We start from the raw sequence: 24,554 nt of genomic DNA, 5'->3' as shown, positions 1-24,554 counted from the left end.
GAGCATTTCGCGCCCATATTCTGGCGGCCTATTAAAGCCTCTACCTTGCCCTGCCACTGCTTTCGCCGTTGTTGGCCTCGACTTATACGGACAGCTTCCATGGTCCACACGAGGCAATCGCCGGATCGTCACCGGTGTCGCCCATCTAACACGTTAAGATGAGACTGCTGCTCTGCCTAATGACTCAGTGTCTGATCGAGACCTTCTTTTTACAAGCCCTCGTAGAGCGCCATGGCCCACTCAAGTCAATCTCAGTGACCGCGGTCGGACGTTTCTGTCGGCGATTGTAGCTGACGTTCTCAAAGCTTCTACCACACTTCACAGCATGACCTACAGCTATCACCCGCAAATCAAGGGGTTGACTAAGCAATTCCACCGTACGCTTTCTGACGTGCTCTCTGTGTACTTCGGCCAGGACCACCGAAATCGGGACGTTATTCTTTCTTTTGTTACGTTCGCCTACAACGCGGCTGTACAGCGGACCACAGGTTACACACGTTTTCACCCCTTATGGCCATCCTCCCGCTACACTTCCTGATGCTTCTTTGCTTTCTAAATCTGCCTGCTCCTCATCGTCTTCGTCTCCGCGCTGTTATTCCTTAAAAATATGTACCAACTAGCTCAACTTTCCGTGTTATTGATCGTCTCTTCATCACCAGTTCATTTTCCGAGTGGCCAAATGTTGCCAGCTTGCTCGCCTCAACACTGAAGCCAATCAGGAAGACCGCAAGTGTGGTTACGATGCGTCTCGTCGCCAAGTTTTGTTCCGTCCCAGAGACGAGGTATTACTCTGGACACGATTACGCAGTCCTGGCCATTGTGATAAGCTCCAGCTCCGTCCGTTTCATCTTTCTGTACGCAGTTATTGGACAAATCTCTCCTGTCAATTATCGCGTTTCCCCTGTTTGTTATCCTCTGAACAGCAGTTGCCATTTAACTGCAGTTGTACACGTTTCACGCATGAAGTTTTTACTCGGAGCAATAGTGTGGACTAAATGCGGCCAGGCTGACCGCATCAGCTACCGCGGGGGAAGTAGTGTGAGCGCTGTACGGCGCTTCATACTTCACATGGGGGCCCGTGCTGCTTCTTTCTTCTCTCTAGCAGACACCTATCGACATCGTGTAGTGCGATTCGCTTCGGTGTGCGCCCCAAGCTTCAGGTCGCTATTAAACCTGGACTACCGAGATCCTCCTTAAACACACACACACACACACACACACACACACACACACACACACACACACACACACACACACACACACACACACACACACACACACACACACACACACACACACACACACACACACACACACACACACACACACACACACACACACACACACACACACACGCACGCACGCACAAACGCACATACACACACACACACACACACATATATATATATATATATATATATATATATATATATATATATATACGTACTTGGTTGCTAGAGGTTACATAAAAGTGAAAAATTGCTTCATACTGTTTCCAAGTTTATTTGTAGTCGACGTTTCGGCAGGAGCCCTGCCTTTCTCAAGACTGATGGTACATGATTCTTGTTTGTCTTCTTATAGGGTTGGCCAGAGGTGATACAAACAATATGGGCACACACAGGTGAGTCAGCTGGACACGCACAACACACACATACACACACAGCTGCGGAGAGCAGGCTAGGCCCAATGGGCCATCAACCCAAGGCACCGGCCGCCGCGAGTCATCTGTATACAGTACAAGACACAATACAGGCAACCGCGGAAGAACCTTGGAAGGGAAAAAAAAAAAAAAAAAAGAACACGAAAACAGGTGGGGGAAGGTGTCTGCTGCAGGTGGTGAGAAAATTATTCTTCTTGTTCTCACTAAAAGATGGGAGCGCCCAGCGTGATGAGAAAACCAGGTGGACACTGCTGGTTAGAAGAACCTGACAGCGGCGAGTAAAGTTCGAGCAACTTGCGACGGGAGATGAACCGCAAAGAAAGAAAAAAAAAAAAAAAAGCAAGTAAATATGTGGGACAGTAGAATGGTGAAATACTTTGAGGTTTTCGCTAACAGATGTGAGGGCTAAGCAAAGGAAGAAAACAGGTGGGGGAACGTGTTTGCTGCAGGTGGTGAGAAAATTATTTTTCTTGTTCTCACTGGGAGCGCCCAGCGTGATGAAAAAACCAGGTGGACACTGCTGGATAGAATAACCTGACAGCGGCGAGTAAAGTTCGAGCAACTTGCGACGGGAGATGAACCTCAAAGAAAGAATAAAAAAAAAAAAAAAGAAGTGAGTAGAATGGCGAAATACTTTGAGGTTTTCGCTGAAAGATGTGAGCGCCAAGCATGAAGAAGGTTTTTACGAGAAGTGGGATGTGGAGGGTATCAAAGAAGCGAGAAAAAAAAAAAAAAAAAAAGGAAAAAAAAGAAACCGAGGAAAAACTGTAAAGGGATAATGGTTGATATATATGTATAGCATTAAGCTTGCAGGGCTCGTAAGGACGACATTGCCCCAATGTTTTCATTTATCCCAGTATTAATTGTCCTAAACTTATAAATAAAGTATGACTCACGCTGCTCCCGCTCCCGTGTATTATTGAATCCCCCCTGAAGAACTGTTAGTTTGACTGAGTCGAATGAGTGCTGTTTCTGGTTGATATGTTTTGAAAAAGGAAGGTTGGGCAGAGAGCGGACATGAGCTCGGTGATTATTAAACCGCATTCGAAGAGGGGTAGCTGTCTGGCCAATATACTGCATGCAGCATACACCGCATTCTAGGAGATATATAACGTTTGAGGCATCGCAATCAAAGTTACCATCTATTCTCCACTTAAAACTTGACGCTGTGCTTGTTGCGCAGCTTGATGTCTGCATGTGGCTGCACACCTGGCATCTACTCTTTCCGCAAGGCCGGCACCCCAACCGCGGGTTATTACCTATTTTTGAGTGGACTAGGATGTTGCGGATGTTTTTCGGTCGTCGGTAGACAACTTGGGGAGGAGTCGTGAAAATACTGGAGAGACGTTCGCTCTGTTCTAGAATGTTGAAATGTTTCTTTAGGATTTTGTTCACGTTGGGGGGGTTACTCGTGTAGGTGAGTACCAGGCTTGTTCGGCGGTCTATGTTTTCCTTTCGTGGACGTCCCTCCAGTATCTCCTCTCGGTTGAGTTCATATGCCTTCTTTATGGCGTCGTCAATAATATTTGACGGGTACCGTTGTTTAGTCAGGACTTCCCGCATACGCTTTGCGTTTCGTGCGAAGTCCTGATCTTGGGAACAAATTCTTTTGAATCGATGAGCCTGAGAATATGGAATGCTTGTTTTTGAGTGATGAGGATGACAGCTTTGAAAATGTAAGTATTGTTGTCGGTCCGTGGGTTTTCTGTATACGCTTGTGGTGAGTGAACCTTCATGAACCGCAATTTCAACGTCAAGAAAGTTAATTTTGTTTCGGGAATATGTGTGCGTGAATGATATGCTAGGATGGAGGAGATTGAAGTTTTCAATGAAATGTAGGAGTGATTGTTCTGTGTCAGTCCAAATTAAGAAAATATCATCCAAGTAGCGCTTGTATAGGGTGGGCTTAATAGGGGAAGTAAGTAAAAATTCAAATTCAATGCTATGCATGAAGATATTAGCATAAGTAGGGGCCATTTTTGTACCCATGGCGGTGCCGTTAGTTTGTAAGTAGTGTTCTTTGTCGAATTCAAAGTTGTTGTATTCTAGTACTAGTTTTGTCAATACCTCTAGGACTTCTGGAGTGGGGGATCCTTCCTTCCTATTCTGAATATAGGCCTGAATTAGAGCTTTGATTCCGTCAGAATGCGGGATATTTGTATATAGAGAGACTACATCTAAGGTTACAAGGAAGGCCCCCTGAGGAAGATTTATACCTGCTATTTCGCGAAGGAAGTGGTTTGTGTCACGTATGTGGGATGGGTGTGTTTCAGGTATGTGTCCAATTAATGTGTCAACGTAACTGGAGATTGGTTCTGTGATTGTACCGATGCCAGATACTATAGGGCGGCCAGGATTACCATTTTTGTGAATTTTCGGAAGCATGTAGAATCGGCCCGGCGACGGGTGTGAGGCGGTCAGGGCTTTGCATAATCGCAGGGAGATGTCCCCACTTTTTGCGAGCTCATTTAGGGTCCCTGCTATGAAGTTTTGATGCTCTAGGGTGGGGTCCGCTTTTAGGTGTTTATAAAATTTAGTGTTAGAGAGTTGTCTAATTCCTTCCTCAATATACTTGTCCTTGTCCATTACCACTATGCCGCCTCCTTTATCTGCCGGTTTGATGACCACATCCCTCCGTCTACTGAGCGCCTTCAATGCGTCACGTTCCTTTTTGGAAAGGTTTTGCTTCCCTGGTCTGTAGTCCTTATAAGCCCTGATTACATCGTTCTGGACGGCACTAATGTACATGTCCAAATGTTTATCTCTCCCCGTACTCGGAGTCCATTGGTGATTTTTAAGGCTGAATTCTTTGTCATGTGCCGTGCTCTGTGTCCCTTCGAAAAAGTATTCCCTCAGTCTCAGAGTTCGCGCAAAGTTGTCAAGGTCCTTCAATACCGAAAATTCATTAAATTTTCCAGTAGTAGGGCAAAATGTAAGTCCTCGTGAGAGTACAGATCGTTCCTCTGGCATAAGGGGGGTGGATGAAAGGTTTATAATACTGTCCTCGGGGTCAAAATCTGAGCTTTCAACCAGAGGGTAATAATGCTTAACTGCTTCTGTTTTCGAGCTTTTTTCCGGTATTGTTAGATTTGTGATCATAATGTGGGGAACACCGTCACGGGTAAATTTTTTTCGTTTGATTTCGGCTATCTCGGTCGCTCTTTTTTCCTCAAACAACATGAGTTCAGTGGCCTGGAGCGTGGAAAGGGCGCTTTTTCTGCGAGCACGACTCTCCTCTGTTCTCAGGGATACCAACACCCTCTCAAAATGGGAAATGGTGACTTTAAGGAGATCTAAAGATGCAGATTTCAATACATGGTTCCAATTTTCCTTGTCCTCGTCACACAGGTTATTCATTGAGGGTGACAGTGATACCTGCAAACCCGTTGGTGTGATTTTGGACTGGAGATAAATCTTAAGGCTACGGATATGAAATTCATGTCTAATACGTTTATCTACAATTTTTCTTAACTTTAAAAATTTGGAGTTATCTGAGGAAGGCTGTTGGCAATGCGAGAAGAAGAGAGTCGGCGTACTCACGCGGCCTGGATGTCACAACCAGGTCATCAGGGGAAGTGACACGGGATGCCACCATGGAGGGAACCCCTTCGGCAACACGGCCACCATCTGAGACGCATAGGCAAACACCTTCGGCTACACCCATGGATGATACATCGGAGTGCACCCCTAAAACTAAGAAGACAGCTCCAACTAACACAGCAAAAAGAAACCAGCAAGCCCCTTCCAGAGAAAATGACCATGTGGAGAGCACCTGTACCCGGAAACAAAGTGCCGCAAGCGGGCCCCCTAAGAGAAGGAGAACCACTGCAGACACTTCCCCACACACCAAGGACCAAGTGAACTCTGAAGCCGAGGGCATGATTCCGAGCACACCTGTCTCGCGTTACGATTTGAGAAAGCGCTGTGGTTCGGCACAACGCATCCGTCATGACTGACATCCAGGCCGCGTGAGTACGCCGACTCTCTTCTTCTCGCATTGCCAACAGCCTTCCTCAGATAACTCCAAATTTTTAAAGTTAAGAAAAATTGTAGATAAACGTATTAGACATGAATTTCATATCCGTAGCCTTAAGATTTATCTCCAGTCCAAAATCACACCAACGGGTTTGCAGGTATCACTGTCACCCTCAATGAATAACCTGTGTGACGAGGACAAGGAAAATTGGAACCATGTATTGAAATCTGCATCTTTAGATCTCCTTAAAGTCACCATTTCCCATTTTGAGAGGGTGTTGGTATCCCTGAGAACAGAGGAGAGTCGTGCTCGCAGAAAAAGCGCGCTTTCCACGCTCCAGGCCACTGAACTCATGTTGTTTGAGGAAAAAAGAGCGACCGAGATAGCCGAAATCAAACGAAAAAAATTTACCCGTGACGGTGTTCCCCACATTATGATCACAAATCTAACAATACCGGAAAAAAGCTCGAAAACAGAAGCAGTTAAGCATTATTACCCTCTGGTTGAAAGCTCAGATTTTGACCCCGAGGACAGTATTATAAACCTTTCATCCACCCCCCTTATGCCAGAGGAACGATCTGTACTCTCACGAGGACTTACATTTTGCCCTACTACTGGAAAATTTAATGAATTTTCGGTATTGAAGGACCTTGACAACTTTGCGCGAACTCTGAGACTGAGGGAATACTTTTTCGAAGGGACACAGAGCACGGCACATGACAAAGAATTCAGCCTTAAAAATCACCAATGGACTCCGAGTACGGGGAGAGATAAACATTTGGACATGTACATTAGTGCCGTCCAGAACGATGTAATCAGGGCTTATAAGGACTACAGACCAGGGAAGCAAAACCTTTCCAAAAAGGAACGTGACGCATTGAAGGCGCTCAGTAGACGGAGGGATGTGGTCATCAAACCGGCAGATAAAGGAGGCGGCATAGTGGTAATGGACAAGGACAAGTATATTGAGGAAGGAATTAGACAACTCTCTAACACTAAATTTTATAAACACCTAAAAGCGGACCCCACCCTAGAGCATCAAAACTTCATAGCAGGGACCCTAAATGAGCTCGCAAAAAGTGGGGACATCTCCCTGCGATTATGCAAAGCCCTGACCGCCTCACACCCGTCGCCGGGCCGATTCTACATGCTTCCGAAAATTCACAAAAATGGTAATCCTGGCCGCCCTATAGTATCTGGCATCGGTACAATCACAGAACCAATCTCCAGTTACGTTGACACATTAATTGGACACATACCTGAAACACACCCATCCCACATACGTGACACAAACCACTTCCTTCGCGAAATAGCAGGTATAAATCTTCCTCAGGGGGCCTTCCTTGTAACCTTAGATGTAGTCTCTCTATATACAAATATCCCGCATTCTGACGGAATCAAAGCTCTAATTCAGGCCTATATTCAGAATAGGAAGGAAGGATCCCCCACTCCAGAAGTCCTAGAGGTATTGACAAAACTAGTACTAGAATACAACAACTTTGAATTCGACAAAGAACACTACTTACAAACTAACGGCACCGCCATGGGTACAAAAATGGCCCCTACTTATGCTAATATCTTCATGCATAGCATTGAATTTGAATTTTTACTTACTTCCCCTATTAAGCCCACCCTATACAAGCGCTACTTGGATGATATTTTCTTAATTTGGACTGACACAGAACAATCACTCCTACATTTCATTGAAAACTTCAATCTCCTCCATCCTAGCATATCATTCACGCACACATATTCCCGAAACAAAATTAACTTTCTTGACGTTGAAATTGCGGTTCATGAAGGTTCACTCACCACAAGCGTATACAGAAAACCCACGGACCGACAACAATACTTACATTTTCAAAGCTGTCATCCTCATCACTCAAAAACAAGCATTCCATATTCTCAGGCTCATCGATTCAAAAGAATTTGTTCCCAAGATCAGGACTTCGCACGAAACGCAAAGCGTATGCGGGAAGTCCTGACTAAACAACGGTACCCGTCAAATATTATTGACGACGCCATAAAGAAGGCATATGAACTCAACCGAGAGGAGATACTGGAGGGACGTCCACGAAAGGAAAACATAGACCGCCGAACAAGCCTGGTACTCACCTACACGAGTAACCCCCCCAACGTGAACAAAATCCTAAAGAAACATTTCAACATTCTAGAACAGAGCGAACGTCTCTCCAGTATTTTCACGACTCCTCCCCAAGTTGTCTACCGACGACCGAAAAACATCCGCAACATCCTAGTCCACTCAAAAATAGGTAATAACCCGCGGTTGGGGTGCCGGCCTTGCGGAAAGAGTAGATGCCAGGTGTGCAGCCACATGCAGACATCAAGCTGCGCAACAAGCACAGCGTCAAGTTTTAAGTGGAGAATAGATGGTAACTTTGATTGCGATGCCTCAAACGTTATATATCTCCTAGAATGCGGTGTATGCTGCATGCAGTATATTGGCCAGACAGCTACCCCTCTTCGAATGCGGTTTAATAATCACCGAGCTCATGTCCGCTCTCTGCCCAACCTTCCTTTTTCAAAACATATCAACCAGAAACAGCACTCATTCGACTCAGTCAAACTAACAGTTCTTCAGGGGGGATTCAATAATACACGGGAGCGGGAGCAGCGTGAGTCATACTTTATTTATAAGTTTAGGACAATTAATACTGGGATAAATGAAAACATTGGGGCAATGTCGTCCTTACGAGCCCTGCAAGCTTAATGCTATACATATATATCAACCATTATCCCTTTACAGTTTTTCCTCGGTTTCTTTTTTTTCCTTTTTTTTTTTTTTTTTTCTCGCTTCTTTGATACCCTCCACATCCCACTTCTCGTAAAAACCTTCTTCATGCTTGGCGCTCACATCTTTCAGCGAAAACCTCAAAGTATTTCGCCATTCTACTCACTTCTTTTTTTTTTTTTTTATTCTTTCTTTGAGGTTCATCTCCCGTCGCAAGTTGCTCGAACTTTACTCGCCGCTGTCAGGTTATTCTATCCAGCAGTGTCCACCTGGTTTTTTCATCACGCTGGGCGCTCCCAGTGAGAACAAGAAAAATAATTTTCTCACCACCTGCAGCAAACACGTTCCCCCACCTGTTTTCTTCCTTTGCTTAGCCCTCACATCTGTTAGCGAAAACCTCAAAGTATTTCACCATTCTACTGTCCCACATATTTACTTGCTTTTTTTTTTTTTTTCTTTCTTTGCGGTTCATCTCCCGTCGCAAGTTGCTCGAACTTTACTCGCCGCTGTCAGGTTCTTCTAACCAGCAGTGTCCACCTGGTTTTCTCATCACGCTGGGCGCTCCCATCTTTTAGTGAGAACAAGAAGAATAATTTTCTCACCACCTGCAGCAGACACCTTCCCCCACCTGTTTTCGTGTTCTTTTTTTTTTTTTTTTTTCCCTTCCAAGGTTCTTCCGCGGTTGCCTGTATTGTGTCTTGTACTGTATACAGATGACTCGCGGCGGCCGGTGCCTTGGGTTGATGGCCCATTGGGCCTAGCCTGCTCTCCGCAGCTGTGTGTGTATGTGTGTGTTGTGCGTGTCCAGCTGACTCACCTGTGTGTGCCCATATTGTTTGTATCACCTCTGGCCAACCCTATAAGAAGACAAACAAGAATCATGTACCATCAGTCTTGAGAAAGGCAGGGCTCCTGCCGAAACGTCGACTACAAATAAACTTGGAAACAGTATGAAGCAATTTTTCACTTATATATATATATATATATATATATATATATATATATATATATATATATACTGAGCGCTGTATATGGCACGTCATCTTTTACACGAGTGCATGTGCTGCTTCATCATCATCCTCTCTAGGCGTGTGATGTGCTTCGGTGTGCCAGCCGGGTTTCTTTTCTTTTTTGTACGCAAGCTTGCCATAAGGGATATTATAGAATCTCATGTAAATGGTTTTCCGTGAGGAACTGGAGCAGGCTCCCGCTCTTAGCATTGTCGGTTAACCATTTAGAAAAGTCCTCTTCCCTTGTTGTGGTTAGTCCCACTTCGCGCAGAATCTGTGTCCTTGATGCCCTTGTCCCTGCACAAGTCCATAGCAGGTGGCGAACATCCGCTTCTGCTGCTGGTGTGGAACATTTCGGGCATGTGGTTGGTCCGGTGTCCGCTTGCGATTCCCATCGGCATTTTACCGACGGGGTAAGGGCCGCCCCAGCTCTTATCCTTCTAAGAGAAACCTCCTTCAATCTCGTTAAGTTACAAGGGAGTGGAAATGTACACGCGGCAATAAGGGCACGTGTACTTTTCCTTAAAGAGGATGCTAAGATGGTAACAGCGGAGCGGGCATCGAAAGGGAGAATGGTGGGATGCGCATTAGTGTTTGGAACTTCGTGTGTGAGGTGGTCAACTTTTTCTCTGCTTACCGTTCTCAGCATCGTCTTGTGTCCAATGTATCTGGATGCTTATCTTTGTTTTTTTATTGACTGCGTGAATTTCCTGGGTAACAAATACCGTCTTCGTCACTTTCTTCAGTTGTTTTATGGCGGCTAAGGAGTCTGTATAGATATGGGCTTCTGTCATGGACTCTATTTTATTTATGGCCTCCATAGCATCGCGGATTGCATAGAGTGCCATCACAAGCGGGTCCGCGTATTCTTAAACATATTCTTTATGTACCTTTAATTCGCTGTGTGTTGGACTAGTAGCTGCTGGTCTAGCGCCATTTTCTATGATTGATGCGTCCGTATATGCAATGCAGGTACCTGGAAGTGCATCAACAGAGGTTGAGATGCGAGCTTTTCTCTGCGATGAAGCCTAGTGGTCTTGTTTGTCGTAATAGTCGTGTTTCCCACGGAGGGGGGTCAGCCATTGGTGGTGTCTGAATTGCCACTTCGTTGTAAAAGGATGCTATGTGCGTAACGTACTTTCGCTTCATATCCCTTGTTGCCTCTCGTTGTTCCATTAATTCTGTCAACGTATTTATCTGTGCAAACTCTTGGAGAATAGGGATAGGGGTAAGTTTTGGTAAGGCAGTGATAGTCCGCATTGCGTTTGTATTTATTTTTTCCAATTTCGCCCACTGCACTTCGTGAGTCTTTAGAATTGGGCCTGGTATAGTATCCTCAACAGTAACACCGATTGAACAAGACGTCTTGCCATGTCCGCTCGAGCTCATCCTCCCCTAGACGAAATGCGTTTTATCACGTTTATGGAAGCCGCAGATACTTTTGTCACCTTATGAAGCCGTTGTGTTCCTTTGCCGGATTTGTGAATTTATAGGCCAAGAACTCTCATCTCGTCCACCTGTTCCAATGCCTGATTTCCAATCTTTAGGGTGACTCTTTGCGTTGCCAATTGTTTTCTTCCATTCTTGTTGGCAACATGAATATAAATGGACTTTTGATGTGATAATTCCTGACCTGCATCTTGGACGTACTCATCTATGGTATTTAAAGCCTCTTGCAGATGCCGATTCGGTCTCTCAAGTTATTTAATAACAGACCAAATCGTGACATCATCTGCGTATATCATGAACTGCACTTCTGTTATTTTAGCTAATTCCCACTCCATTTGGATCAGTGCAATACTGAATAATAAAGGTGCTAACACTGAACCTTGTGGCACGCCTCTGTTCGAGGTGTAATTGCCAATTTGTTTTCCGTTTATCCAGATAGAAAATGTCCTGTCCTTAAGCAGATTATGTACTGCTTTTATGACCTGCAAGGGAATGTCCATACATTCCATGTTGCTAAGAACCTTGGCATGTAACACGTTGTCGTATGCCTCCTCCACGTCGGTAGCCACTACAGTGCGCACTACGTGGCTATAAGGCGACACGTGTATGACCTCTTCAGCTGGCATAACCAGTTCATTTTATGTGCCAAGGTTTGTTCGGAACCGAATTTGTCGAGCATGGTTTCAGGTCTTCAATAAACCTGGGCCTAGTAAGCCGGTTCTTACAATATATATATATATATATATATATATATATATATATATATATATATATATATATATTGAAGGCCACTGCCTTCGCCCCGGAAAGGGGGAGGGTCCGCGAGGCGCAATAATCCGTACAACGGACAACCACAGACCGAATTTGGCGAACCGCTTTTACTTTGGGCAAACACAAGGAGAATAACGAAGTCGCTACTTTTGCGATAAACAGAAACAAGGAAAACCGCGACAGTGTGAAGGTAACAATCTTCACGGAACAGAAAAATTGAAAGGAACAATAGCACAATCAGGCACTCACGGCGAACGTCCAGAATCACCGTCCAAACACGACACGACGAAAGAACACTCCGTCCAGGTACGCCCCGCCAAACGTTGTCCACGCCGGACGAAGCAAAACAAGCCCCTTCCCCCTGTCGCGCGGCCTTCTTATCGGGAAGCCACTATCCCGGCTTCCAACGCGCGGATTCGCTCTCACGCGCATGTGCTACCGCGCCTGCATTTGGCGCGAGTTTTAAGTGCATGACTGTATTGCCGCGGCCGAGGACCGAAGGCCCGACACTCCCCGCCTTACAAGACGCGACACACCGGTGACGCATACAAAAACAACAAAAAAAGGGGTGCGAGAAATACAACACAGCCACAAACAACAAAAAAAATGAGCACTCGGGGGCATTAAGAGTCCAAGTCCAGCAAATCTTCCTGGTCGGCGTCCGCCGGTACACAGCGCTCTTGACGACGGAGAGCGGCGACAGCAAAGTCCGCCAGCATGCGACGCTGGGCGTCGTTGGGTGCCCCAGGCTCCAGTGCACGTTGCAGGATATCGTGGAGCCGCTGCTGCTCCTGGTGGCCGGTGCTGGCGACGGACGTGTGCAGCCTGCGACACTACACAAGTGTCGCAAAGCCGGCACCAGCCGACGTTAGCCTCCTCTGCGAGGGGGCGGAGAGGATCGTCGCGGCGCAGGTCATCGGCACTGCGGCCGGTGAATGGTGCCGGCGCCGGTAGACAGCCCCTCTCGGGGCGCTCCTGAAGGTGCCAGGGGTCTGCCGAGAAAAAACTGGCCTCCGTCCCACCTCCGATGTGGCACCAGGTTGCCACGTCCCGCCTTTGACCTGTCTCCTCCAGCGTCGCCGCTTGTCTTCGACGATGCGCTCGGGGAATCAGAGGAGGGCGCGGGTCGTAAGGAGACCGGGTGGTTTCGCGACGCCGATGGCGGTTGCGGTGGTCCCACCCGAAGTTGCTGCTCAATCTTGGGTTGAACCGCTCCATTCTGCGCAAGGTGAGAACGCAGTACAAGTGCCGATTGCCACAATAAGGAGATAACGTTTATGATATACGCCAGCACAAAATATGTTTCCAACCCTTGTAATGCCAAGAGCAGGCTACGTGGTTGATGTGCGCTCGTTGTATGCCCTGAGGTCAGAAACGTTTATGGGCCCGATTACACGACCACCATGTTTCTTACGCAGAAGATAAGCCAAACGAGAAATGCGCTTTGCTACTACATAAGGCCCCTTCATGGATCACTGCCTTGTCGTGGCGGAGGGGCTTGCGAAACTCGATGAAGTCGTGAGCTCTGCTGTGTAGGGCCACCCAAGATAGACAGGTCACGGCAGAGAGTTCTGACAAAATGTGATTCACTGGAGAAGGTAATGGCAACCCACTCCAGTATTTCCTGCCAAGAAAACCCTATGGCCAGTCACAATACCATTATCGATATGGCGCCGGAAGATGAGCCCCCCAGGTTGGAAGGCGTCCCACATGTTACTGGGGATGAACAAAGGGTGATTCCTAGTAGCTCCAGAACGAATGAAGCGGCTGGGCTAAGCCAAAAGGACGCTCACTTGTGGATGTGTCGGGAAGCGACCGGAAAGTCCGATGTCGCAAGGAGATATATCACATAGCAACATGGAATGTAAGATCTATGACGCAAGGTAAACTGGATATCGTCAAGCGAGAAATGGACACATTGAACATTGATATCTTGGGTATCAGCGAGCTCAAGTGGACCGGAATGGGAGAATTTAACTCCGGCGACCATTATGTCTTTTATTGTGGATACGAATCCAAGAGAAGGAATGGGGTCGCTCTCATAGTAAACAGAAGAATGGGCAAAGCAGTGCTAGGGTACAACCCCAAAAACGACCGAATTATTTCTCTTCGGATCCAAGGTCACCCTTTCAACATAACAGTTATCCAAGTCTATGCACCGACCACTACTGCTGAAGAAGCTGACGTTGAGAGATTTTATGCGGACCTACAATGCCTTTTAGACCGCACCCCATCATCAGACGTCGTTTTTCTCATAGGAGATTGGAATGCTAAGGTCGGGAGTGAAGAAATATCCGGAATTACAGGCAAGTTCGGTCTTGGTGAGCCAAATGAAGCTGGGCAGATGCTAGTAGAGTTCTGTCAAGAAAACAACCTGACCATAGCGAATACTCATTTTCAACAGCACAAGAGGCACCTGTACACATGGATTTCACCGGACGGTCTGTACAGGAATCAGATCGATTATATTATTTGCCGGCAGAGATGGAGAAGCGCTATACAAGCAGTAAAAACAAGGCCTGGGGCCGATTGTGGCACCGATCATCAGCTTCTTGTTGCCAAAATTAAGCTTCGATTGAGGAAAACGCAGAAAACTAGAAGGCCTTTCAGGTATGATCTGGATCAGATTCCATTAGAATATGCTGTGGAAGTGAGGAATCGATTTCAAGAATTAGATCTAGAAGACAAAGAGCCCGAAGAGATGTGGACTGATGTTCGTGATATAATGCAAGAAGTTGCTACTAAGGTAGTTCCAAAGCAAAAGAAATGCAAAAAAGCAAACTGGTTATCTGAAGAGGCTTTGCAAATAGCTGAGGAAAGAAGGATGGCAAAAGGTATGGGGGAAAGAGAAAGATACAAGGTTCTCAATGCGGATTTTCAGAAAATAGCAAGGAGAGATAAGAATGCCTTCCTGAACATACAGTGTCAAGCAGTTGAGGACAACAGCCAATAAAAGGAACACAAGAGCTCTGTATAAGACAATCAAAGATATCAAAGGAAGCTTCTGTGCTAAGCTGGGCGTGATAAAGGACAAACGAGGCAAGGACCTCACTGAAGCCTCAGAGATAAAGAAGAGGTGGCAGGAATACACAGAAGAACTGTACAAGAAGGACCCGGATGTGCAAACCCAACATAGGACGGTTGTGATTACTGATCTCGAGCCGGGCATCCTGAAGAGTGAAGTGGAATGGGCCGTAGCCAGCCTTGCTAAGAACAAAGCTAGCGGAATTGATGGTATTCCAGCCGAGTTGCTTCAAAACCTCAACCACGACGCTGTTAACACACTGCACACATTATGTCAAAAGATTTGGACAACCCTGCAGTGGCCAAGAGATTGGAGGAGGTCAGTTTACATCCCCATTCCAAAGAAAGGCAGTGCCAAATATTGTTCCAACTACCGCACGATCGCGCTTATTTCGCATGCTAGCAAGGTGATGTTAAAAATCCTGCAAGGTAGGCTGCAGCAGTATGTGGATCGGGAGCTTCCGGACGTGCAAGCTGGGTTTCGCAAGGGCAGAGGAACTAGAGACCAAATTGCCAACCTTCGCTGGATCATGGAAAAAGCAAGAGAGTTCCAGAAACCCATTTACTTCTGCTTTATTGATTATGCGAAAGCGTTTGACTGCGTAGATCACAGCAGATTGTGGCAAGCTCTCCAAGAGATGGGAGTTCCAATTCACCTCATCTGTCTCCTCAGGAACCTTTATGAAGGGCAAGAGGCCACAGTCAGAACTGGGCATGGACTTACTGATTGGTTTCCGATTGAGAAAGTGGTGAGGCAAGGCTGCATGCTGTCGCCCTGCCTATTTAACCTATATGCAGAGTGCATCATGAGGAAGGCCGGTCTGGACGAGTCTTCAGCTGGAGTGAAGATTGCTGGAAAACGTATCAACAACCTTAGATATGCGGATGATACCATTTTAATGGCAGAAAGTGAAGTGGAACTCAAGAGACTTCTGATGCGCGTACAAGAAGAGAGTGAGAAGTTTGGGCTTAAACTGAACATTAAAAAGACGAAGATCATGGCGTCTTGCCCTATCAAGTCCTGGAGCATCAATGGACAAGAAGTGGAAGCTGTGACAGATTTTCTGTTCTTGGGCGCCAAGATTACCTCGGAAGGAGACTGCAGCCATGAAATTAGGAGACGCCTGCTTCTGGGAAAGAGAGCAATGGTTAGCCTTGACCGCCTAGTAAAGAGCAGAGACATTAGTCTGCCAACCAAGATCCGTATAACCCGTGCTATGGTCTTTCCAGTTTTGATGTATGGATGCGAGAGTTGGACTGTGAAGAAGGCTGACCGCCGAAGAATTGACGCGTTTGAATTGTGGTGCTGGCGAAGACTCTTAAGAGTTCCTTGGACTGCCAGAAGATCAAATCAGTCGATATTGTCGACCATAAACCCTGACTGCTCATTGGAGGGTCAAATTCTAAAGTTAAAGATCAGCTACTTTGGTCATCTGATGAGAAGAGAGGAGCCGCTGGAGGAAGATTTGATGTTGGGAAAGGTTGAGGGTCGCCGGAGAAGGGGTAGGCAGCGAACGCGATGGTTAGATGGCATTCTCGAGGCATTGCAGATGAAGCTATGTGATGTTAAGAAGATAGTGAGAGACCGGAAAGCGTGGCGTGACATGGTCCATAGGGTCACGAAGAGTCGGACACGAGTGAATGCCTGAACTGAACTGAACTACACAAGGACCATCCCATCGTGGCGCGAGGGAGGCTGCAAACCCTTTTGCTGCGTCGCTGAGGGGGTGCGTCGATGAAGTACTTCCTCGCCGACCGTGAACTCCAATGTTCGTCTGCCCTTGTTGTATTGGCTGCAGTGTTCCAGGTGGGCGAGGTCCAAGTTCTCTCTGGCCTCCCTCAGAGTTCTGGCAAGGCGGCTGGATAGGTCCTCAGTGAATCTGGAATAACTGGGAGTCTGGTTCAGAGTCGTGAGTAAGGGCATGTTCAATAGGAAATCGAAGCTCCCGACCAAGAAGTATAACCGCCGGCTTAAAACCAGTCGACCTGTTTACTGTGGTTCTTGTAGCAAAGGCCATTTCCTGCACACGGGAATCCCAGTCTTTGTGACGGTCTCTGAAAGCAACGAGCATGGTTTTCAGGTTTCGATTAACCCGTTCTGTTATGTTAGCCTGAGGGTGATAGGGAGTATTCTTTTTATGCTGTACCCCGAGAGCTTTGCAGGTGTCAGCAAATACCCTGCCAGTGAAATACGTGGCATTGTCAGTGATAAGCTGCGCCGGGAAGCCGAACCTGGTGAATGCGACTAGGAGCTTATCCCAGATTACTTTCGAGTCCAGTTTACGCAGCCGGTATAATTCTACCCATTTAGAGAAATGGTCAGTGACCACTAGCAAGTAGCGATTTCCTTTAACTGATCTAGGATACGTCACAGGCAACAATTTCCCACGGGTAACGGCTCTCCACGGGTTGCAAGAAGCCCGGTGGTTTCCCTTCCCTTGGCTTCGCTGTCTGACATGCGAGACAAGTACGGACGTATGTCACGACATCCTTTCTCATGCGAGGCCAAGTTGCGACGCGACCCAAATTTTCATACGTTTTCTTGCCATCGCTGTGGCCTGCAAGGCATGTGTCGTGAAAATACTCTAAAAAGAGCTTGCGCAGGCTCTTTGGTACGACAACACGAAATGGAGACTCACCACCATCTGTGTCGGCAGCGGGAATATATCTCAGGAGAAGTCCATCCTCTGCTTCCAGGTAGCAGTCATAGCTGCCGGTAGGCGCTGTGCTTCCTGCAGGGTTGGCGCTGTCCAGGCCCTTTCGTATTTGGATGCACTGAGGATCGCTTAGCTGAGCTTCGAGCAGCTGTTGACGGGAAACCAGCGTTCCCCAGGCATCAGCAGCTTCTGCGATCACCAGGACTTGCGGTGCTTGCTCGCCATCTGCAGGTAACGGAGCTCGGGACAGGGCGTCGGCTGCCTTGTTGAAGGTGCCTTTCTTGTACTCCACCCTGTAATTATATTTCTGCAGAACGAGCGCCCAGCGGGCTAGACGGCCGGCCGGGTTTTGCAGCTTTGACAACCAAGACAGTGCCTGATGATCGGTCTGAATTGTGAACTCAGCCCCATCCAAATACATGTCAAACTTTTTTAGCGCAAATACAATTGCCAAGCACTCTTTCTCTGTTACCGTGTAGTTTCGTTCCGGTGATGAGAGAGTGCGGCTTGCAAATGCCAAGGGGCAAAGCTTCCCTTCGTGATCCTGAAGTAAAACAGTACCTATTCCATACTCACTCGCATCAGTCTGCACTGTAACGGGCCAGTTTAGGTCCGGGAGCCGCAGAAGAGCAGTATCTGCGATAGCTGTTGACAGCGCCCGAAAAGATTCCTGCTCTGTGTCTGTCCAGGACCAACGGGCGCCCTTTCGGAGGAGCTGATGAAGGGGTCTTGCTAGGTCCGCACAGTTTGGAATAAAGTGGCGGTAGAAACCGACCATGCCCAAGAATCGCTGCAGGCTCTTGACATTTGTTGGTGATGGCAGCTGCAATATGGCCTGCAGTTTCTCCTCGTCAGTCGGACTGTGCCCTGTTCAACAATGAAACCAAGCAGGTTGATTCTGCGTGAAACCAACTGCACTTTGCGTGGGTTAATGGTGATGCCTGCGGTCTGCATCCATTGCAAAACAGTGGTTAAATGGATCAGATGTTCATCTAGGCTTTGTGAAAACACCACGACATCATCCATGTATGCCATTGCGTAGTTGAATTTTGCATCTCCCAGCACTATATCCATAACGCGCTGAAAGGTAGCAGGTGAATTGCATAAGCCGAAAGGCAATCAAACAAACTCGAACAATCTCCAATGGCAAGTGAGTGCAGTTTTTTCGATGTCACTCTGGTGAATCGGTATCTGCAAAAAATCCCTGCTACAGTCTAGAGTAGTGAAGAATTTCGCTGATCCAAGCGTATACATAACAGAGTCGACTGACGGAAAAGGGTAAGAGTCTCTGACTGTCACAGCGTTCAGCCGCCGATAGTCGACACATAAGCTTGCTGTGCCGTCTTTCTTAGGCGCAAGAACAACTGGAAAAGCCCAAGGGCTCTTTGAGGGTCTTACTGCCCCGGTAGCCACCATTTCATCCAGAGCGCCATCCAGGAGTCCTCGCTTGTGGACGCTCAATGGCCTGGGGTTGAAACGGATCGGACGGGAGCTGCCGGTGTCAATCCTGTGCGTCAGCACGTTAGCTTTTCCAGGAGCCTCCGTGAACATAGTAGCGAAGGGCTCAAGTGTAGCCTGGATCCTGGATCTTTCTGTTTGTGACCCTGTGAAAGACTGCAGGACAGTGAGAACACAACTTTCTGCCATTCCGACTGAGGGGGGATCCGCGACGAGAACATTTGAGTGACGCTCTGTAATCTTTGTAATGAACTTGAGTGGTTCTGCATTAATGCCATATCGGTAGCTGCCTGAATGTAGGTCGACAATGATTCCTGCCTTCGAGATGAAGTTACGGCCCAAAATTACCGGACAAGAAAGTCCGCGAAGATGCAGGAAGCGCTTCCTTATTTTGCGGCCATTCACGGTAACTGTTAGGCGTGCTGCAGAGGTTGCTGACGCTATCTGTGGCGACGCCATTCGAAGCTTTGTAGTCACTTCTCGTAACTGCAAATGTCTTGAATCGCATGCTCGCTTACCCTAATCGCCAAAAACAGAAACAGTGGAACCGGTGTCCAGTAGAGCGGGAACTTCTATCCCCGCTATTTTAACAGTCACCAACGGTGCATTATCAGGGCGGGCATCCTGGGGGCGGAACGTGGACGGCAAATCGCTTACCGTTTGGGCCTTGACGTCCTGGGGCCGTGTTTCACGCTCCAGGGGGCTGCCAATCACTTCTGGTGCCGGGGCTGTCTGGGCCAGAGGAAACAGCTTTCCACGTCTCTTACGTCCTTTAGGCTGACGTCTGCAGCCGCCCCGTACCCTGGCTGCCGGGTGATGAGATGACCAAAACACCAGGCTCCGTGCTGGCCACGTTCCTACGCCCGCATTGCAGCAGGCGGCAACCGGAGGAGGCCCGGTCCAGCCTGCCACCCCTTTCTCTCGGTTAGTCACCGGAGGAGGCCCGGTCCGGCCTGCCACCCCTTTCTCTCGGTCAGTCATCGGAGGAGGCCCGGTCCGGCCTGCCACCCCTTTCTCTCGGTCAGTCATCGGAGGAGGCCCGGTCCGGCCTGCCACCCCTTTCTCTCGGTCAGTCACCGGAGGAGGCCCGGTCCGGCCTGCCACCCCGCGCTCTCGGCCAGTCACCGGAGGAGGCCCGGTCCGGCCTGCCACCCCGCGCTCTCGGCCAGTCACCGGAGGAGGCCCGGTCCGGCCTGCCACCCCTTGCTCTCGGCCAGTCATCGGAGGAGGCCCGGTCTGGCCTGCCACCCCTCGCTCTCGGCCAGTCATCGGAGGACGCCCGGTCCGGCCTGCCACCCCTCGCTCACAGCCAGTCATCGGAGGAGGCCCGGTCCGGCCTGCCACCCCTCGCTCTCGGCCAGTCACCGGAGGAGGCCCGGTCCGGCCTGCCACCCCTCGCTCTCGGCCAGTCATCGGAGGAGGCCCGGTCCAGCCTGCCACCCCTTTCTCTCGGCCAGTCACCGGAGGAGGCCTGGTCCGGCCTGCCACCCCTCGCTCTCGGCCAGTCATCGGAGGAAGCCCGGTCCCGCCTGCCACCCCTCGCTCTCGGCCAGTCACCGGAGGAGGCCCGGTCCGGCCTGCCACCCCTCGCTCTCGGCCAGTCATTGGAGGAGGCCCGGTCCGGCCTGCCACCCCTTTCTCTCGGTCAGTCACTGGAGGAGGCCCGGCTCGGCCTGCCACCCCCTGCAGGCGGCCAGTCACTGGAGGAGGCCCGGCTAGCTCAGTCGGTAGAGCATGAGACTCTTAATCTCAGGGTCGTGGGTTCGTGCCCCACGTTGGGCGCCAGATGAAGGCCACTGCCTTCGCCCCGGAAAGGGGGACGGTCCGCGAGGCGCAATAATCCGTACAACGGACAACCACAGACCGAATTTGGCGAACCGCTTTTACTTTGGGCAAACACAAGGAGAATAACGAAGTCGCTACTTTTGCGATAAACAGAAACAAGGAAAACCGCGACAGTGTGAAGATAACAATCTTCACGGAACAGAAAAATTGAAAGGAACAATAGCACAATCAGGCACTCACGCCGAACGTCCGGAATCACCGTCCAAACACGACACGACGAAAGAACACTCCGTCCAAGTACGCCCCGCAAAACGTTGTCCACGCCGGACGAAGCAAAAAAAGCCCCTTCCCCCCTGTCGCGCGGCCTTCTTATCAGGAAACCACTCTCCTGGCTTCCAACGCGCGAATTCGCTCTCACGCGCATGTGCTGCCGCGCCTGCATTTGGCGCGAGTTTTAAGTGCATGACTGTATTGCCGCGGCCGAGGACCGAAGGCCCGACAATATATATATATATATATATATATATATATATATATATATATATATATATATATATATATATATATTGTCGGGCCTTATATATATCAAGGAAAGAAGCCAACAGTCAGCGAGGCCAAAAAACCGTTGGTGATGGTACTTTATGTCTATTTCCCTAATGTTTACTTGGATAATCACAGAGAATAGTAATGTAATTTGTTTAGGGGAAAGATAATTAAACACAAAGTAGAAGAAAAAACAAAGTGCCGATGGTGGGAACCGAACCCACGACCTCCGAATAACGCGTCCGGTGCTCTACCAACTGAGCTACATCGGCCGCTGTCCCCCCTGCTACTTTCTTGGGTATTTATGTTGTCTGTATACGAAGCTTGAGAGTGTTCACCAGCGCCACCCTCAGCCAAGGCGGCGGACGTGGAACGTCCTTTTTTACCGCCAGCGTCACGTAGAACGTGATCAACAGCGAGGGTGAAAGCTGTGCTAGAACCCTCTTACGCTACCTATGGCTTCAAGAAAAAGCAGATCAATTAAGGGGACATGAGGGTGCTCGTTATAATACATGAAGGAAAGATGCCAACAGTCGGTGAGGTCAAGGAAAGCATTGGGGATGGTACTTCGTCTTTTTTCTTAATGTTTACTTGGATAATCACAGAGATTAGTAATGTAATCTGTTTAGGGGAAAGATAATTAAACACAAAGTAGAAGAAAAAACAACGTGCCGATGGTGGGAACCAAACGAACGTATACAGACAACATAAATACCCAAGAAAGTAGCAGGGGGGACAGCGGCCGATGTAGCTCAGTTGGAAGAGCACCGGACGCGTTATTCGGAGGTCGTGGGTTCGGTTCCCACTATCGGCACGTTTTTTCTTCTACTTTGTGTTTAATTATCTTTCCCCTAAACAGATTACATTACTAATTTCTGTGATTATCTAAGAAACATTAAAGAAAAAAAAGGACCTAAAGTACCATTCCCAACGCTTTCCTTAGCCTCGCCGACTGTTGGCTTCTTTTCTTGATGTATTATAACGAGCACCCTCATTTCCCCTTAATTGATCTGCTTGTAGCTTACGGGGGTCTCGGCTCTGGCAGTCTTGAAGCCATAGGTAGCGTAAGAGGGTTCTAGCACAGCTTTCGCCCTCGCTCTTGTTCACGTACGTTCTACGTGACGCTGGCGGTAACAAAGGACGTTCCATGTCCGTCGCTATGGTTGAGGGTGGCGCTGGTGAATACTCTCAAGGTTCGTATACAGACATAAATAACTAAGCAAGTAGCAGGGAGGACAGCGGCCGATGTAGCTGTTAGAAGAGCACCGGACGCGTTATTCGGAGGTCGTGGGATCGGTTCCCACCATCGGTACTGTTTTTTTCTTCTACTTTGTGTTTAATTATCTCTCCCCAAAACAGATTAAATTACTAATCTCTGTGATTATCTAAGTAAACATTAAGAAAAAAGACATAAAGTACCATCCTCGCCGACTCGGATTCTTTCCTTCATGTATTATAACGAGCACCCTCATTTCCCGCTATATATTGCCGCATAGAAGACGACGCAAAAGATGACGACAAGCGCGAGGCTGGAAGTGAAAGAAGCTTGAACACAAGACTTGTTCTGGTCGACCATTCAAACCATCTATCGCTAGGTTCTCCTTGGTCTTCTACCGAGACGTGACACTGGTGGAGCGCGCTGGGGTATGCATAGGACTCCTTCCGGCAGTCCACAGCGGATCCCAAACATCGACACGCCTGTCCATCGTGCTAGCCGCCGCCTTCTAGGCCTAGCGCCGGAGTACAGTCATCTGCCGAACGACTCCTCAAACGCCCAAGTTCCTAAGACCTCTCAAGCCATGGCACATACCAATCCTACACCGGTGACTCTACAGAACACCAAGGTGCCAGAGTGCTTTCGCGGGGAAGCGTTTGAAGATGTGGAAGACTGGCTCGACCAGTTTGAGCGAGTGTCAAAGATCAACCAGTGGAGCGCGGACCAGAAGCTTTGTAATGTTTATTTTGCCCTTCAGGATAATGCTAGAACGTGGTTTGAAAACCATGAGGCCAGCTTATCCACATGGGATGACTTCCGCTGCCAGCTGGTCGACACTTTCGCGAGAACTGACCGACGGGACAATGCGCTGCGCCTGCTTGAAGTGCGCATCCAGAAGCCAAATGAGAGCGTGGCTATGTTTGCGGAAGACATGGCTCGCCTTTTTCGCCGTGCCGACCCTGATATGAGTGAACCAAAGAAGCTACGGCATCTCATGCATGGCGTCAAAGAACAGGTGTTTGCCGGCTTGGTCCGCAACCCCCCTAAAACCGTGAGTGAGTTCGTTAAGGACGCTACGGCTATCGAACGAGCCCTCCAAGACCGGTGCCGCCAGTACAACCGACCGGTCAACTGTGCCCCGACGACTGCGGCGGCGCTGACTGCAACAGATACGACCACTCTTCGAGACATCATTAGAGGCATTGTCCTTGAGGAGCTGCAGCGAATTACGACTACGAAGGCTCAGTCGTCAGGGGCCCTCATGGAAACAGTGAGGAATGAAATTCGATACGCCCTATCACCGTCTACACCATGCAACGAGTCTCATCCAGTCTACAACGCGGCACCCCTTTCCGAACCATACCACGCTCCAAAACCGATCAGCTGCACCGCCAACATTCCTGCAGCTTACCTCGAGCCGCAGCCAGAGAGCTATGCTGCGGTCCTTCGTCGCCCACCTCCAGACCACGCCCCACCGAGCTCACCGAACCGTCAGGAGATTCGGTTCCTCCAGGGGCCTCAGTGGGCGCCTCCCAGGCGCTCTCAACTGCGCCGAACTGACAGGTGGCGCAGTTATGACAGCCGACCACTTTGTTTCTACTGCGGACAACCTGGCCATGTGTATCGGTACTGCCGCCACCGTGAAGAGGGGCAGTCCTTTCCGCTTGCTTCTGCTCGCCGCCGCTTCGACACTAATTCTGCCCAAATCGACGACGACCCTCCGGTCAGCAGGGAAACCGAAACCCCGGGTTTCCGCCGCCGCTCCTCCCCATCGCCACAGCGTTATTCGCCGACACGTCGCAACACTACTGGCGTTAGCGGACGGCGGTCTCCTAGCCCTCACCGGGGAAACTAAGAGCTGCAACCTCGCGAGGGGAGGTTGCAACCAGTCTAAAAGTGTCGAAACCCTCACCACCGCCGCAATTGCCGACAACCCGGGCTTCTGACGCCGCCGCTAACATTGACATTTCCGCACTACCGCCGAAAATGCCGTACCAGATGATCAGCCATGACGACGAAGCTGACAGCGCCGACCTTGCCGCGCTTCCGCCGCAAATGCCGAAAGGGACGATCAACCCAGATAATTTTGTTAGCGCTGACCTCGCCGTTTCCATTGATGGGCTGGCGGTACATGCTCTGGTGGATACCGGGGCAGATTTTTCAATTATTAGCCAGAAACTGGCCGACACCCTGCGCAAAGTAAAAACTGAATGGACTGGGCCAGTAATAAGAAGTGCTGGGGGTCAGCTACTG

General features: G+C 48.9%; 1 non-coding gene across 1 annotated transcript; it reads left to right on the top strand.

Moving 5' to 3' along the window:
- The first annotated feature begins 20,466 nt into the window (after positions 1-20,466).
- TRNAK-CUU (transfer RNA lysine (anticodon CUU)) lies at positions 20,467-20,539 on the top strand. The gene has a single exon. It is a non-coding gene; the product is annotated as a tRNA-Lys (tRNA).
- The last annotated feature ends 4,015 nt before the right edge of the window (positions 20,540-24,554 follow it).

The sequence above is a fragment of the Amblyomma maculatum genome, chromosome 10, assembly GCF_055883805.1.
Source record: "Amblyomma maculatum isolate TAMU_Amacu chromosome 10, ASM5588380v1, whole genome shotgun sequence".
In the NCBI taxonomy this organism is placed as follows: Eukaryota; Metazoa; Arthropoda; class Arachnida; order Ixodida; family Ixodidae; genus Amblyomma; species Amblyomma maculatum.
This window is presented reverse-complemented; position numbering and strand designations above follow the sequence as displayed.